At 47.7% G+C, this 16,227-nt stretch overlaps 1 protein-coding gene across 1 annotated transcript in view; it reads left to right on the top strand.

Annotated features, from left to right (window-relative positions):
* The first annotated feature begins 7,984 nt into the window (after window positions 1-7,984).
* Window positions 7,985-16,227, top strand: part of LOC140395990 (sulfotransferase 1 family member D1-like) — a 135,204-nt gene continuing 126,961 nt past the window's right edge. The window contains exon 1 of the mRNA XM_072484025.1: window positions 7,985-8,005. The gene's annotated coding sequence lies outside the window, so the exon portion shown is untranslated. The remainder of the gene's footprint in view (window positions 8,006-16,227) is intronic.

Genomic DNA, 16,227 nt, shown 5'->3' with positions numbered 1-16,227 from the left:
CGTGCTGCCCTTACCCGTCCATCCTGAAGCAGAGTTTAGCAGAGGCCACTCTGGGACTGGGTGTGATCCTGATGTAGTGCACAATTACCCGTCCATCCTGAAGCAGAGTTTAGCAGAGGCCACACTGGGGCTGGGGGTGATCCTGATGTAGTGCACAATTACCCGTCCATCCTGAAGCAGAGTTTAGCAGAGGCCACTCTGGGGCTGACGGGAACTAAAATGCTGATTTCTCTCACAACGATGCACTCCTGTCTGTTACAGGAAAGCATCAAACCCGTCTGAGTGACGTGTACCTTCACCAGAATGATACCGACACCTCAATGATTCATTTACAAAGTGAGAGGGCACAAACTAGGTTTGTGTTCCCAGGAATTGGGAAGGGTCAGGGATGAATTCACCAAAGTTTGGGACAGACCATTTCTGCAGGTTGGGGAATCTCAGACTGGGAGGGGCTAGTTTAAACATTCGAGCAGGACCTTTAGGAGTGAAGTTTAGATTCACTGCGACATGAAAAGGATTGTAGAAGTTAATTCATTTTTCAATCTAAAATGGACCTGATCTGCTGCCTTTCAGATATACAAATACTATTCTGTCACTTTCAGTCCCGAGGACATTGTGTGTACACTTGTGGATCTGTCTGTTTTTATCTCCTCTCCTGGAAAATCTATTAACCTCCACATACTCCAGGCACCATTTTCAGTTAGTTGATCATTCCTGCTTTTCTCTCTCTCTCTCTCTCTCATGCTCCCTCTGTATTTCTCTCTGTCTCTATCTCTCTCACTCTCTCTCTCTCTCTGTCTCTTTCTGCCTCTCCCCCCCCCCTCTCTCTGTCTCTCTCTCTCTTTGTCTCTCTCTCTTTCTGTCTCTCCCTCTTCTCTGTCTGTCTCTTTCACACACTCTCTCTATCGTTCTCTTTCTGTCTCTCCCTCTGCCTCTCTCAGTCTCTGCCTCTCACTCTGTCTCTCTCTCTCTTTGTCTCTCTGTCTGTCTGTCTCTCTCTCTCTCAATATTGATCAGGATATATAAAAAGTCCTTTCACAAACTGTTCCTGACCAGATGACTGGATCCGGTTTGGGAATGTGGAGCCAGGGGAAAGTGTCTGAATGGATAGCTGGCTGCTGCTTCCAGACAGGAAGCAGATCCTGGGAATAGGGGTTATTTTCCAGAGTGACAGAAGTTTCTGGAATCTCTGCTGTTCACAGTTGACACTTACTCCTTTGTGCTTTGAAGTCCAAAAATACAATTCCCAAATTTGTGGATGACACGAAATTGGGAATGGAGGGAGGGAGGGAACGAGTGTTGTATTATGGGGAATTTGGGAGTTTCAGGGAGAATTCAATCAAAGTTGTCAGGAGAAGAATGGAAACTGATCGGATCGATGGAAATCAACATTTCTTGCTGGTTGTAGAGTCTCGGTCAGGGACCATTGTCTATCGACCTTCATATTTCCTCTCTCGGTCTGTCCATCCCATCACTGAATCATACAATTGTTCCAGTGTAATGGAAGCCATTCGGCCCACCGTGTCTGTCCCAGATCTCCTAATGAGTAATTCAGCGAGTGCCACTCCCCTGCCTTCTCACCGTAACCCTGCACATTCTTCCTTGTAAGATAATGATCCCATTCCCTTTTGAAGCTGCCTCCACCACACTGTTCAGGTCATGCATTCCAGACCTTAACAACTCGCTGTGTGATGTTACGACACCCTGGACGAGTGCGCGATCAATTCCACCCCACAGAGCACGGAGCGCCAACGTAAGTGAATTGACCAATAATTCATATTTTCCGAAGATCTTTAACCCTTGACTGCTCCAATGAGTTGGAGACACCAGATGTATAAGTAAAACATTATCAAACTCTTTATTAATAAAAAGAGGAAAATAGGAATATATATTTATAGAAGTAACAGAACAATGGTCCATCAGTGTACCTAACCCTAAAACCCCATCCCACCCTCTACCCCGACACACACAAGATCGATAAAAGGTAAGGGTTGGTGAGGAATAAAAAAGAACATGGATTAAAGGGTAGGTTTGAGATGAGTCTTCAATGCTATGGTTGCAGTCTATGGGCATCCTTAGATATGAGCGTATACTGCAAACATTTTAAAATCTACAGTTCCACCATTTTACTGGAGAAGTTGAATTCTTCAATTCAGACTGTGGAATTGCCATGTGTAACAGATATTACGGGGCACGATGTGTATCTGAGAAGCCAGTTAACAGGCAGAGTAACTGCACAATTTGAAATTCAAAGTCAATGTGTAACAAGGTACCATTGTGATGGCCGCCGTAAGGCTGCTGATAGTGAAAAGGATTTGATGGCTACACCCAGATATTGGACCATCAATGTCACTAATTGCAAGATAACATATGTGCCTTTGTAATGATTGGACATATTAATTAAGCATGTGGTCCTTTAATGCGAATGGTTAAGTAATCTATGAATGATGTAACCTCAATCGATAGTCATGATTGGACATCGATAACTAGTCACAAGGTATAAATGTCTGTACCATTCGTGAATCTGCGATTTCTAGTGTCCCAATTAGAATGCCGAGAACTCTCGCTAAACCCTGTACAGAAGTCGGTATTTTAGCGCAGTGATTAGCACTGCACTGTTGCTTCACAGCGCCAGGGACCCAAGTTCGATTCCTGGCTTGGGTCACTGTCTGTGCGGAGTCTGCACGTCCTCCCGATTTCTTCTCCCACCAGATGGAGCGCTGGCCTCCCGGTGCGATTACTCCCGGCTCCCTGACTGGGTGCATTGCTTTATTCTCCTCCACCTGAACTGTACACCGGAACTCTGGCCGTACCTTGAGGAATATTCTCAGTTTAAGCTTCAATTTTGAGCTCGTCCCAGCCCCTGACACACACAGTGTGAATGGCAGATGCAGTATAATTTGTGACGTTATCCACTTTGGTAGTAAAAACAAGCAGGTAGACTATTATCTGAATGGCCATAAATTAGGAGAGGGGAATGTACAAACAGGCCTGGGCGCCCTCGTACATCAGTCTCTGAAAGTAAGCGCTGGTACAGCAGGCAGTACAGAAGGTAAATGGTATGTTTACCTTTATAGAGAGAGGATTCAATTACAGGAACAGGGATGTCTTGCTGCAAATAGGGCCTTGATGAGGCCATACCTGGAATATTGTGTACAGTTTGGGTCTCCTTACCTGAGGAAAGATGTTCTTGTTCTGGAGGGAGTGCAGAGAAGGTTTACCAGACTGACTCCTGAGATGACGGGACTGACGGATGAGGAAAGATTGAATCAGTTGGGATTGTATTTGCTGGAGTTCAGATGTTTGAGGGCGGAACTCATACAAACCTATAAAACTCTAAGAGGACTGGACAGGGTGGATGCAGGAAGGATGTTCCCAATGATGGCTGTGTCCAGAACCAGGGTCACTGTCTGAGGTACACGGGGTAGACCATTTAGGACAGAGATGAGGAGAAATGTGTTCACCCAGAGAGAGGTCGGTTGTAAAATTCGTTACCACAGGAAGTAGCTGAGGCCAAAACATTGAATGTTTCCAAGAAATCGTTCGATATCGCACTTAGGGCGAAGGGGGTTAACGGATATGGCACCGGGGGGGGGGGGGGGGGGGGCAGGGGGCAGGATTAGGCTGTTGCGTTGGATGATCAGCCCTGATCATAATGAATGTTGGAGCAGGATCGGAGGGGCCGAATGGCCTCCTTCTGCCCTATTTTCTCCGTTTCTATTTGATCTCGGACTGTGAAATAATGATATCACACAGGTGACACAATACAATCTCACCCGGACGTTTGCTGTGGGCTGTGTAGTAATGGCGCCTGCCGTCCTGCCTGATTCCAGACTTAATTCACTGGTGCGCCGCACATGCGCGGTGTGACGACCTGGGAGTGCGTGTGTTCAGGCGGTGAGGTGGTGACGCAGTGGTATTGTCACTGGACAAGTAATCCAGACCCCCAGGGTGGTGCTCTGGGGAGCCGGGTTCAAATCCCACCCTGGCTGATGGTGAAATTTAAATTCAATAACAATCTGGAATTTAAAGTCTATCAGTGACAATGAAACCATTGTCGATTGTCGTAAAAACCCACCTGGTTCACTAACGTCCTTTAGGGAGGGAAATCTGCTGTCCTTACCCGGTCTGGCCTACATGTGGCTCCAGAACCACAGCAATGTGGTTGACTCTTATAATTGCCACTCAGTTCGAGGGCAATTAGGGACGGGCAGAAAATACTGGCCTTGCCCGCGTCGCTCACATCTCACGAAGGAATGAAGAAATAAACACTCGTGTCCGCGGGACGCGCGAGGCGTTTAAGCTGCCGGTCGTTTCATTTGACAGCTTGAAGCCCTGCGCTGAGTTGGAGCAGCTGAGAGAAAAACCCAACTGCAGCGCGAAGCTGGCTCTCTTACCCGGAGATTTGGGGATTTTTAACACCTTTTTATTCAGACAGAAATCTTTCAGTCTAGTAGAGGCAGGAGACAGCGGGGACATTTATTGGGTGGGTTCATGTTTTGTATTATTAGTTTTTAATGTTTATAAGTATGTTTAAAATGAAAATAAAATGAAAGGAAGATATATATATATGTGATTTTTAACGTTTGTTTGTCGCGAGGCTGTTAATTCCATTAAAGGAACTATAATGGATGGAATGCGGTGATCACTCACTGACGAGTATGATTGTCCACCTCAGATACTCCGTGTTACTGGCCATGGGCTCTGTGGGCCTTGCGTGGCTGACGATCCCGATCCTCGAGCCACATCTTCAATCACTCACTTGGCAGGAGTTTGCAAAAGGTGGCATCGGTCCCTGGACGCTAAGTCGAGGGGATTTGTTTCTCGGGCTCCTTTCCCGGGTCACCTCTCGCTGTCGGGTGTTCTCAAAGAATTGTGACCCTTCAATCAGGAGTTTCCTCCAAGTAGGTCTCTTCTGAGCGAAGGTCTCCCAGGCATTGACGTCTATGTTCCATTTCCCGAGGAAGACGACGAGCTGTCTTTGAAGAGCTGCCTTTGTCCTCCCCTTGTTCAGGATCCTTCTTCGAGCTGGGTGAAGATGAGTTGCTTTGGTAGTTGGGACACTGACATCCTGAGCATATGGGTGGCCGAGTTGTTATGGGACAGGGTTTAGAGAATCCCAAAGTTATCATGGAGTTCACCTGACCCACAACTTTTAATAGATTGTGGTATGGGGGGCACACGGCTTATTCCACAGGTCTGGTACAGCAGAAAATGGACCAGTGGTTTTTAAATCAAAACAATGTTTATTCTATGAACTCAAGATAACCTTTCTAAAACAAACAGTGAACATCTTAGCAACCAGTAAATCAAATACACCCCCCAAAGAATACAACACTAAGTAACCTGGATGCCGTCCTTTTAACATCCAAAAGGCTTAACAAACCTTCAAACTGGAGCAGATTAGGGTTTACATTCAAGACTGAAAACATTTATAATTCTTCTGAATTCACCAAATGATTCAGAGATAGTCATTCATGGCAGAGATCAACAGCAGTGCAGCTCACAGACACCTCCAAGCTTTCTCAAACTGAAACTAAAAAAAGCAGAAGTAGAGCTCAGCTCCACCCACACTCTGACATCACTCCAGTAACATGAGCAGCTCCACTTCTTAAAGGTACATTTCTTAAACACCCATTTCATAAAGGGTTCTCTCACATGACTCAGAGGAGTTAGTTTCAGATGATCATGGCCTCGATATTGGTGCTGTTGACTCCTTCAAGGACACTAACGTCAGCACGCCTCATGTCCCAGCTTCTCAGAGCTAAAGCTCTGGATTTCGCGATGTATTTTACGGGCAGCACGGTAGCATTGTGGTTATCACAACTGCTTCGCAGCTCCAGGGTCCCAGGTTCGATTCCGGCTTGGGTCACTGTCTGTGCGGAGTCTGCACATCCTCCCCGTGTGTGCGTGGGTTTCCTCCGGGTGCTCCGGTTTCCTCCCACACTCCAAAGATGTGCAGGTTAGGTGGATTGGCCATGATAAATTGCCCTTAGTGTCCAAAATTGCCCTTAGTGTTGTGTGTGGTTACTGGGTTATGGGAATAGGGTGGAGGTGTTGACCTTGGGTAGGATGCTCTTTCCAAGATCCGGTGCAGACTCGATGGGCCAAATGGCCTCCTTCTGCACTGTAAATTCTATGATAATCTATTTTAAGCTGAATTTTTTTTTACAATTCTTCCTGATATTCATCGTTAGAAGCCTCAGTGATTACGTCAACTGTTTGAACAAAGTTTATTGCCTGAGTTTTTATATCCAGGCTCCTGTAAGCCAATGTGAACTATCTGTCTGACAGGTATTGCAGTGAATCAATCACCCACCCCGAAGAGTGTATTGCCAAAGGACATCCGGAAATGATGTCAGAGGAGATGTGTGCCACGACACTGTGCTACAGCAGCTGCTGCTTTCAGACGTTGAGCTTGTCAATTAACAACTGATATGTCAAAGCCCTCCCCTTCCCTCCATCTTCATCCCTTGGTTTCTTCTTGCCTCCCTCCCATTCTAAACGTCTTCTTCTTCCCTCCCTCCTCTTCCCTCACTCACATTCTCCCCCGCGCCCATCCCTCCTTCCCTCCCTCCCTCCCAAAAACAGACGGATCGTTGTGTTGAAGTGAGAAAATATATTTTACTGCCAGAAATTTGCAAAAGTTCAGCTAGATTTTTGTTGTTGTTCAGCTGATAAAGGTAAACGTCACGTTAAATGTGAACTGGTTTCAAAGTTTTGTATTTGTATAATTATTTTTGTGAATAAATGTTTAACATTAAACTTTACAAACTTTTACATATGTCTCACTGAAACATCAGAGTACAACAATTAATGATGAGATAATTATAAATGAATACGATAATTGAATTAAACAAGCAGAAACATAATAACATAGGTAACAGGGTGGCACAGTGGTTAGCACTGCTGCCTCACAAGGAGGCCATTCGGCATATCGATTCTGTACTGACCCTCTGAAAGAGCACCCTACCTGGATCCATTCCCCGCCCTATCCCCGGAACTTAACCTGCGCATCCCTGGACACTAAGGGGCAACTTGGCATGACCAATCCAACTAATCTGAACATCTTTGGACTTTGGGTGGAAACCGGAACACCTTGAGGAAGCCTACGCAGACACAGGGAGATGGTTCAAACTCCACACAGACAGTCACCCGAGGCTGGAATTGAACCGGGGTCCCAGGCACTGTGAGGCAGCAGTGCTAACCACTGCCATTTAGCCGCCGCCGGATCATCCGGGTGCTCCGGTTTCCTCCCACAGTCCAAAGATGTGCAGGTTAGGCGGATTATCCGTGTTAAATTGCCCCTTAGAATCCAAAGGTCAGATGGGGTTATGGGGATAGGGTGGGGGTGTGGGCGAGGGCACAGTGCTCTCTCTGAGGGTCAGTGCAGATTCGATGTGCCGAATGGTCTCTTCTGCACTGCAGTGATTCTATACACACTAATCAAAAATAAATCAGATGTTACAAAGGCAGCGACAGTAAAACGCCCCCAGAGAGCTTTGAAAATCTTATGGCGAGAATCTAACTTAAAAAATACAAACATGATTAAACATGTCACATATAAAGTTATATGATAATATATCGCAGATTGAAATAGTTTCCCAGAATTCAAACAAATAACCAAACCTATATTCACCTCTAAATAATCACCTTTAATCATAAATAAAATACAAAATTACTTCAAAAGAATCAACAACAATAGTAACGCCTGTTTAAAAGAAAGAGAAAAAAACTGTTAAATAAAAAGTCTGGCTACCATTAAACCACTTGTTAAATAGTCAGCTGTGCACTCCCGGTTGCGGTCTGTAGGTGGTGCTCGCAGGTTTGGGGGCTCCAGCCAGAGTAACTGCTGGGCCAGACCAGGAAAACAGTGAATGGGAAGATAAGAGATCAAATGGAATCTCAGAAGAAGAAACAAAAGGAATATTATGAAAAATATCATTAGACAAGCACTCCTGAAAGTTAAACAGCCTGTTGTGAACAGCAAGGCGAGGATGTAGAGGTAAGTTTACATTCATCGAAACCGACACAAGCAAGTGAACGAGTTAAATATGAATGCACAGAATGATGTTCATAACAATGATACAATCATAGTAGATTTACCTACAGAAGCTCAGAACTTTCACACACATTCACCACATTTACCTGCCTTGAGAATATCAATGAGAAACAGAAAGAAACCGAACGGTTGGATCTGTGAATGGACAATGCAACTGTACATGATGTGAACTACATTCTTATACATATCATATGTAATATTTACTGAAATAATGAATTACTTGATCTTCGAAATCTAAAGGAAAGGGGATGTAATGATATGTCAAAACAAAGTGTACATATAAATATGTATAGCCTCCGACCAGTAGGTGTCAGGCAAGTAATAGAACGTGACCCCTGCAGCCTGAAGGGGACTTGAGGAGAAACAATCGTGGTCAGTGGGGTTTGTATTAGTTCCAGTTTGTTAATATTAGTTTCCTACCACAGTTTATTGTACTGAAATAAAATTAACTAGTCTTGAACTAGATGTTCTTTAATACGTCAGCTCAATAGTGTCTCTGTGTAAGAGCATAACACTGCCTGTGAGTGTTTGATGGGCACATTGTAGAGGGAGCTTTACTCTCTATCTAAACCTGTCCTGTCCTGGGAGAGTTAGATGGGGTCAGTGCAGAGGAAGCTTCACTCTGAATCTAACCCCGTGCTGTACCAATTCTGGAAGTGTTTGATGGGGACAGTGCAGAGGGAGCATTACTCAGTATCTAACCCCTTGCTGTACCTGTCCTGGGAGTGTTCGTTGGTGACAGAGTAGAGGGAGCTTACTCTGTATCTAACCCCTTGCTATACCTATCCTGGGACTGTTTGATGGGGGACAGTGTAAAGCGAGCATTACTCAGTATCTAACGCCACACGACATGTCCTGGCGTTTTTGATGGGGACAGTGAAGAGGGAACATTTCTCTCTATCTGACCCTGTGCTGTACCTGTCCTGAGAGTGTTCGATGGTGACAATGTAGAGGGAGCGTGACACTGTATCTAACCCCGTGCTGTCGCTGACCTGAGAGTGTTCGATACTGATAGTGTCAAGGGAACTTTACTCTGTATCTAACCCCGTGCTGTACCTGTCCTGGGAGTGTTTGATGGGGACAGTAGCGAAGGAGCTTTACTCTTATCTAACCCCGTGCTGTACCTGTCCTGGGAGTGGTTGATGGGGACAGTGCAGAGGGAGCTATGCCTTGTATCTAACCCAGTGCTGTACCTGTCCTGGGAGTGTTTGATGGGGACAGTGTAGAGGGAGCTTTACTCTGTATCTAACCCCGTGCTGTACCTGTCCTGGGAGTGTTTGATGGGGACAGTAGCGAGGGAGCTTTACTCTGTATCTAACCCCGTGCTGTACCTGTCCTGGGAGTGGTTGATGGGGACAGTGCAGAGGGAGCTATGCCCTGGATCTAACCCTGTGCTGTACCTGTCCTGGGAGTGTTTGATGGGGACAGTGTAGAGGGAGCTTTACTCTGTATCTAACCCCGTGCTGTACCTGCCCTGGGAGTGTTTGATAGGGTCAGTGTCGAGGGAACTTTACTCTGTATCTAACCTCGTGCTGTACCTGTCCTGGGAGTATTCATTGAGGAGTTTAACGTGGTCCAATCAAAAATATGTATTACAAGTCCATCCAGGTAGATCTTGGCAATCTTTCCAATCTCTCTCTCCAGACTCTAACACACGCTTTACAAGTTTCAGTGTAACATCATTCCCGACATCAAAGTTTGCAAATCCTATTTGCATCCTCCATATAATTCCACAAAAACATCTGTCACTTTGAGAGTTAAGTTAACAGCTCTCCCCCATCTCTCCTTCTCTATCTGTCTCTCTCAATCTCTCTCTGTATCTCTCTCTGTCTCTATTCTCTCTCTCAGTCTCTCTTTCTGTCTCTTTTTCTCTCTACCTGTCTCCATCTCCGTCTCTCTGTTTTCTCTCCCTATCCCTTTCTCTATCTCTGTCCCTCTATGTGTGCCTTTCTGACTGTCTCTCTCTCTCTCTCTCTGACTGTCTCTCTCTCTCTACCTCTTTTTTTCTCCCTGTCTCTGTCTCTATCTCTGTCTCTATCAATGCCTCTCTCTGTCTCTGTCTCTTTCACTCTCTCTCTGTATATATATATATCTGTTTCTCTTACTCTCCCTGTCTCTCTGTGTATGTGTCTCTCTCTCTCCCTGTCTCTCTGTGTCTCTCCCTGTCTCTCTTTTGTGCGTATCCATCTCGTTTTATCTTCCCCTCTATCTGTCCCTCTCTCTCTCTCTCTCCACTCCTCCACCATACCCAGTACCTCTCCCATCACACATGGGTACATTCACATGCAATCGCAGAAGGTGTAACACCTGGCTCTCAACCTCTTCAATGCTAAATATTACAGGCCCAAAACACTCATTCCAGGTTAAGCTGCGTTTCACTTGCACCTCTTCCAATCTGGTCGATTGCATTCGCTGCTCCCAATGTGGTCTCGTCTACATCGGAGAGGCCAAAACCGCAGACTGGGTGATTGCTTTGCTGAGCTTCTCCGGTCTGTGCGCTTTCAGGACCCCGACCTTCCCGTTGCTTACCATTTTAACACAAGGCCCTGCTCCCATGCCCACATGTCTGTCCTTGGCCTGCTGCAGTGTTCCAGTGAAGGTCAACGCAAACTGGAGGAACAGCATCTCATCTTCCGGTTAGGCTACAGCCTTCCGTCTCAACATCGAATTTAAACATTTCAGATGATTAGCTCTACCCCACCTTGACCCATTTGATTTCATCCCATTTAATTTTAAATGTCAGTTAGCATTTGTTTCTTTCTTGTCTTTCTTTATATATATTCAACTCCCCCCCCCCTTCTTATCAACCTTTCCTTACCCTTTCTCCCCTTTGCTTCCCCTCCCCCTCCCCCCACATCTACATCTGTCACAGTTTACCCTCTGATGTTAGTTTCTCTGCTGTTTGGCCTTTCACACCTTTTGTTCTCTCCGGGGGCTGCCATTATCACTCTTTCCCCGTGGTTTCTGTGGCCATTAGCACCCCTTTTCTCGTCTTTTGTGACGCTCTGACTCATCTTTCATTCTCGCTCCACAGCATAAACATTTCCCACTTTCTCTGCATGTTTGCTTTGACAAAGGGTCATCTGGAGTCGAAACGTTCGCTCTTTTCTCTCCCTACAGATGCTGCCAGACCTGCTGAGATTTTCCAGCATTTTCTCTTTCGTTTCTGTTTCTCTCTCACTCTCTCTCTCCCCCTCTCCCCGCCCCCCACCCCCTCCCCCGCCCCCCCTGCCCCCCTTTCTCCTGAGCTCCAATCTCCCTGAGTTTTGGGTCTCCAGTCCCCTGAAGTATCTGAGTGTTTTATTTACTGATCGCGCCTGTTGGGCACCTTTGGGACAGTGACTGTGCTGAAGCTATATAAATGAAATGTATCGATGTTCTCTCAGTCCCAGAACAATAAAGGTCTTGTGCCAAGGTCTGTCCAGCCTCTCTGATCCACTCCACTTTCCCGCGGTGCTCCAGCGGGACGTGTGACTCACCACACGGAGAATCCTGGCGCGGTGATTTCCAAGGATCCAACAGAGACGGCAGAAGTGGCTACTGGGAGAAGTGAACTCAGTCACCTGGGCTGTTCTGTGGTAGCCGAAGAACTGGTGTCAAGGAGCGTTTCAGCCCCAAAACTACATTCCTTCCCTCCTCATCTAACCAAAAAGAAAGGCTCTGTAAGGATGACAAGCAAGAATAAAGAAGGACATCACAGCCAGCAGGTCAGTGATTAGCTAGTGACTGGCCAGCAGTTTTCATTTTTATTTTCTATTTCCTTTTCTCTTATTCGCTCTTGGCGTTGTTGCAGTGTTAACTTAAGGGTCAAGTCATGGCACGAGATCCCAGACCCGTGTAATGCTCCTCCTGTGTGATGTGGGAATTCAGGAGCCCTTCCGGTGTCCCTGACTCCTCCACCTGCAGGACACGTGTCCTACTGCAGCTCCCGTCAGGCCGCTTGACGGCTCTGGGGCTGGGGGTGGATTCACTCCTGACCATCCGCGATGCTGAGGAAATAGTGGATAGCACGTTCAGTAAGTTGGTCACACCGCAGATGAAAAATGCTGAGGGAGATAGGGAACGGGCGACCACCAGAGAGAGGAACAGTAGGAAGGCAGTGCAGGGGTCCCCTGCGGTCATCTCCCTCCGAAACAGATGTACCGTTTTGGATACTGTTGGGGGAGATGGCTCACCAGGGGAAGGCAGCAGCAGCCAGGTTCATGGCACCGTGGCTGGCTCTGCTGCACAGGAGGGCAGGAAAAAGAGTGGCAGAGCTATAGTGATAAGAGATTTGATTGTAAGGGGATCGATAGGCGTTTCTGCGGACGGCATCGAGACTCCAGGAGTGTGTTGCCTCCTGGGTGCAAGAGTCAAGGATGTCTCGGAACAGCTGCAGGACATTGTTGAGGGGGAGGATGACAGCCAGCTGTCATGGTGCCAATCAGCACCAGCGATATAAGTAGAAAATACTGGATTGAGGTCCTACAAGCTGAATGTAGGGAGTTAGGACTTAAACTGAAAAGCAGGACCTCAAACGTAGCAATCTCAGGGTTGCTACCAGTGCCATGTGCTATTTAGAGTAGGGATGGCAGGATATCTAAGATGAATATGTGGCTTGAGGAATGGTGCAAGAGGGAGGGATTCAAATTCCTGGGACATTGGAACCGGTTCTGGGGGAGGTGGGACCAGTACAAACCAGACAGTCTGCACCGGGCAGGACCAGAACCAATGTCTTCGGCAGCGTGTTTGACAGTGCTGTTGGTGAGGGTTTAAACTAATGTGGCAGGGGCATGGGAACCGATGCAGGAAGTCGGAGGGATGAAAGGTGGGGACAGAGACAAAAGGCAGTAAAGGGAAAAGTGGAAGGCAGAGAAACCAAAGGCAAAAATTAAAAAGGGACACATTACATCATTATTGTAAAAGGGCAATCAATGGAGACAAAAACAAGCCTGAAGGAGCACACGTAATAAGGTTGATGAATTAACTGCGCTGACAATCCTTAACGGATATGATGGAATTGGGATCACGGAGACCTGGCACCAGGGTGACCAAGGATTGGAACTCAACATCCAGGGGTGTTCAATATTCAGGAAAGATAGAAGGAAAGCAAAGGGAGATGGGGTAATGGTGCTGGTTACAGAGGAAATGAATACAATAGTAATGATGTACATTAGCCTGGAAGATGTGGAATCTGCCTGGGTGGAGCTGCGGAACATCAAAGGGCAAAAGACGTTAGTGGGAGCTGTGTACAGACCACCAAACAGTAGTTGTGAGGTTGGGGACGGCATCAAACAGGAAATTACAGATGCGTGCAGTAAGGGATACAGCAGTTATTATGGGTGAGTTCAATCTGCATCTTGATTGGGCAAATCAAACTGGTCGCAATGCGATGGAAGAGGGTCTATGGAGTGGATACGGAATGGTTTTCACCACCAATATGTCGAGGAACCAACGAGAGAGCGGGCCATCCTAGACTGGGTTTGTACAATGAGAGAAGATTAATTAGCATTGTTGGGACCTGAGATACTTTGGGGAAGAGTGATCATAATATAGTAGAATTCTTCATTAAGATGGAGAGTGACTCAGTCAAGTCTGAGACCAGGGTCCTCAACTTAAAGAAAGCTAACTTTTTTTTAAAGTTTAGGGTGTCCAATTCATTTTTTCCAATCAAGGGACAATTTAGCGCGGCCAACCCACCGAGCCTGCACATCTTAGGGTTGTGGGGGCGAAGCCCACGCAGACACGGGGAGAATGTGCAAACTCCACACGGACAGTGACCCAGAGCCGGGATCGAACCTGGGACCTCGGCGCCGTGAGGCAACAGGGCTAATCCACTGCGCCACCACGCTGCCCTAAGAAAGCTAATATTGATGGTATGAGACGGGCATTGGCGAGGATATGGTGGCAAAGGATATTTAAGGGGTTGACGGTGGATAGGCAGTGGCAGACATTTAAGGAACACATGGATGAACTTGAACAATTGTACATCCCTGTCTGGTGCAAGAGTAAGGAGGGGAAGGTGGCTTAACCATGGCGAACAAGGGAAATCAAGGATTGTGGTAAAGACAAAGAGGAGACATAAAAAATGGCCAGAAAAGCAGCAAGCCTGAGGACTGGGAGAAAGTTAAGATTCAGCAGAGGAGGACAAAGGTTTTAATTCGGATGAAGCAACACACTACCCGAGGGATCGCTTCAGGTGCGAGATAATGGCCCCAGCACGAGGAACGAGAGTAGCGGAGAAGGGAGAGCAAGCGGGAGGAGCGCAGGGTAAGATGTTGGAAGAGCGGACAGAAAACCGGAGAGGTCGGGCGAGGGAGAAGCGAGACAGTAACTCCCGATTAGGGGGGGGGGGGGGGGGGGGGGGGGGGCCCACCGCACGAGCAGGAAAGCTAGCGCCGGAGGCATGCAACAAAGCAGGGCCGGGGCGCGCCCCCAACGGCCCAGTCAAAAGATCCAGAGACTTCAACTGTGTACAGGATCCAATGACTGACAGGTAAAACCCCCAAAACGGGGAAACCCTGAGGCATGGCAAGGGAACTCAGTCACTTCATGGAACAGATGGGGGCGGTGGACCCCTGGAGGTTCACCCATCCAGGGGAGAAGGAATTCTTCTTACCAGTCCACAACGTACACACGAGAATTTACTTCTTTGTGGTAGGGAAAACGGTGCTTCCAGGGCCAGAGAAGGTGGGATACTCTGCAATTGGGATATCTGACCACGCTCCACACTACATGGATGTGAGGCTGGAGACGGTCAGGGCCCCACGCCGCACATGGCGGTCGGACATTGCCCTACTAGCTGACAAGGCCTTCAACGAAAAGATATTGCAGGCCACAGCAGAGTACACGGAGAACAACCAGAAGGGGGAGCTCTCACCCTCCACTTTCTGGGAAGCAATAAAGGCCGTAATAAGAGGGGAAATCATCGCTTTGAAAGCGCAAAGAGAGAGGGAGGAAAGGGCGGCTAGGCAGCAACTGGTCGACTCCATACTGGAGATAGGCCGTAAATACTCCGAGGCCCCGACCCTGGAGCTCCTGGCGGAGATGAAAGAGCTACAAAGGAACTTTGAACTGCTCTCCATGATCATTCGAGCGGTCAAGCCACTAGCAGTCGCTCTCAGAGCAGCAAAAAGCTGGAGGGGGATCCAAAGGGAAAGGAGAGAGCACAGAGTCTCACTCTGTGCAGATTACCTGCTCCTTCACACTTCGGAGCCACAAAGCAGCATGGACGGATTCATCGCGCTCCAGAGAGAGTTTGGTGCCTTCTCAGGTGACAAACTCAACCTGAGCAAAACCAAGATCTTCCCGGTGCACCACCCCCCCCACCCACCCCCCACACCCCCACCCCCCCTCCCCCGCACCCACGGAGAGTGCACCCTGAACAAAAAGCAAATCACAACCCGAGGGATCGCTTCAGGTGGGAGACCATGGCCCCAGCACGAGGAACGAGAGTAGCGGAGAAGGGAGAGCAAGCGGGAGGAGCGCAGGGTAAGGTGGTGGAAGAGCGGGCAGAAAACCGTTGAGGTCGGGCGAGGGAGAAGCGAGACAGTAAATCCCGATAGGAGCGATGCCTCAATGAATGGATCCATCCCGATCCAGATCACACACCAGTCAGTGTACAGATATCTCTCTGAGAGAGAGAGGGGACTGAGAGACACCAGTCAGTGTACAGATATCTCCCTGAGAGAGAGAGGACTGAGAGACACCAGTCAGTGTACAGATATCTCCCTGAGAGAGAGGGGACTGAGAGACACCAGTCAGTGTACAGATATCTCCCTGAGAGAGAGGGGGCTGAGAGACACCAGTCAGTGTACAGATATCCCCTTGAGAGAGAGAGGGGACTGAGAGACACCAGTCAGTGTACAGATATCTCCCTGAGAGAGAGGGGACTGAGAGACACCAGTTAGTGTACAGATATCTCCCTGAGAGAGAGAGGGGGGACTGAGAGACACCAGTCAGTGTACAGATATCTCCCTGAGAGAGAGAGGACTGAGAGACACCAGACAGTGTACAGATATCTCCCTGAGAGAGAGAGGACTGAGAGACACCAGACAGTGTACAGATATCTCCCTGAGAGAGAGAGGACTGAGAGACACCAGACAGTGTACAGATATCTCCCTGAGAGAGAGAGGACTGAGAGACACCAGTCAGTGTACAGATATCTCCCTGAGAGAGAGGGGACT

Source organism: Scyliorhinus torazame, chromosome 19, assembly GCF_047496885.1.
Source record: "Scyliorhinus torazame isolate Kashiwa2021f chromosome 19, sScyTor2.1, whole genome shotgun sequence".
Taxonomy (NCBI): domain Eukaryota; kingdom Metazoa; phylum Chordata; class Chondrichthyes; order Carcharhiniformes; family Scyliorhinidae; genus Scyliorhinus; species Scyliorhinus torazame.
Note: the sequence above shows the minus strand (reverse complement) of the source record. Positions and strands in the feature narration are given on the sequence as shown.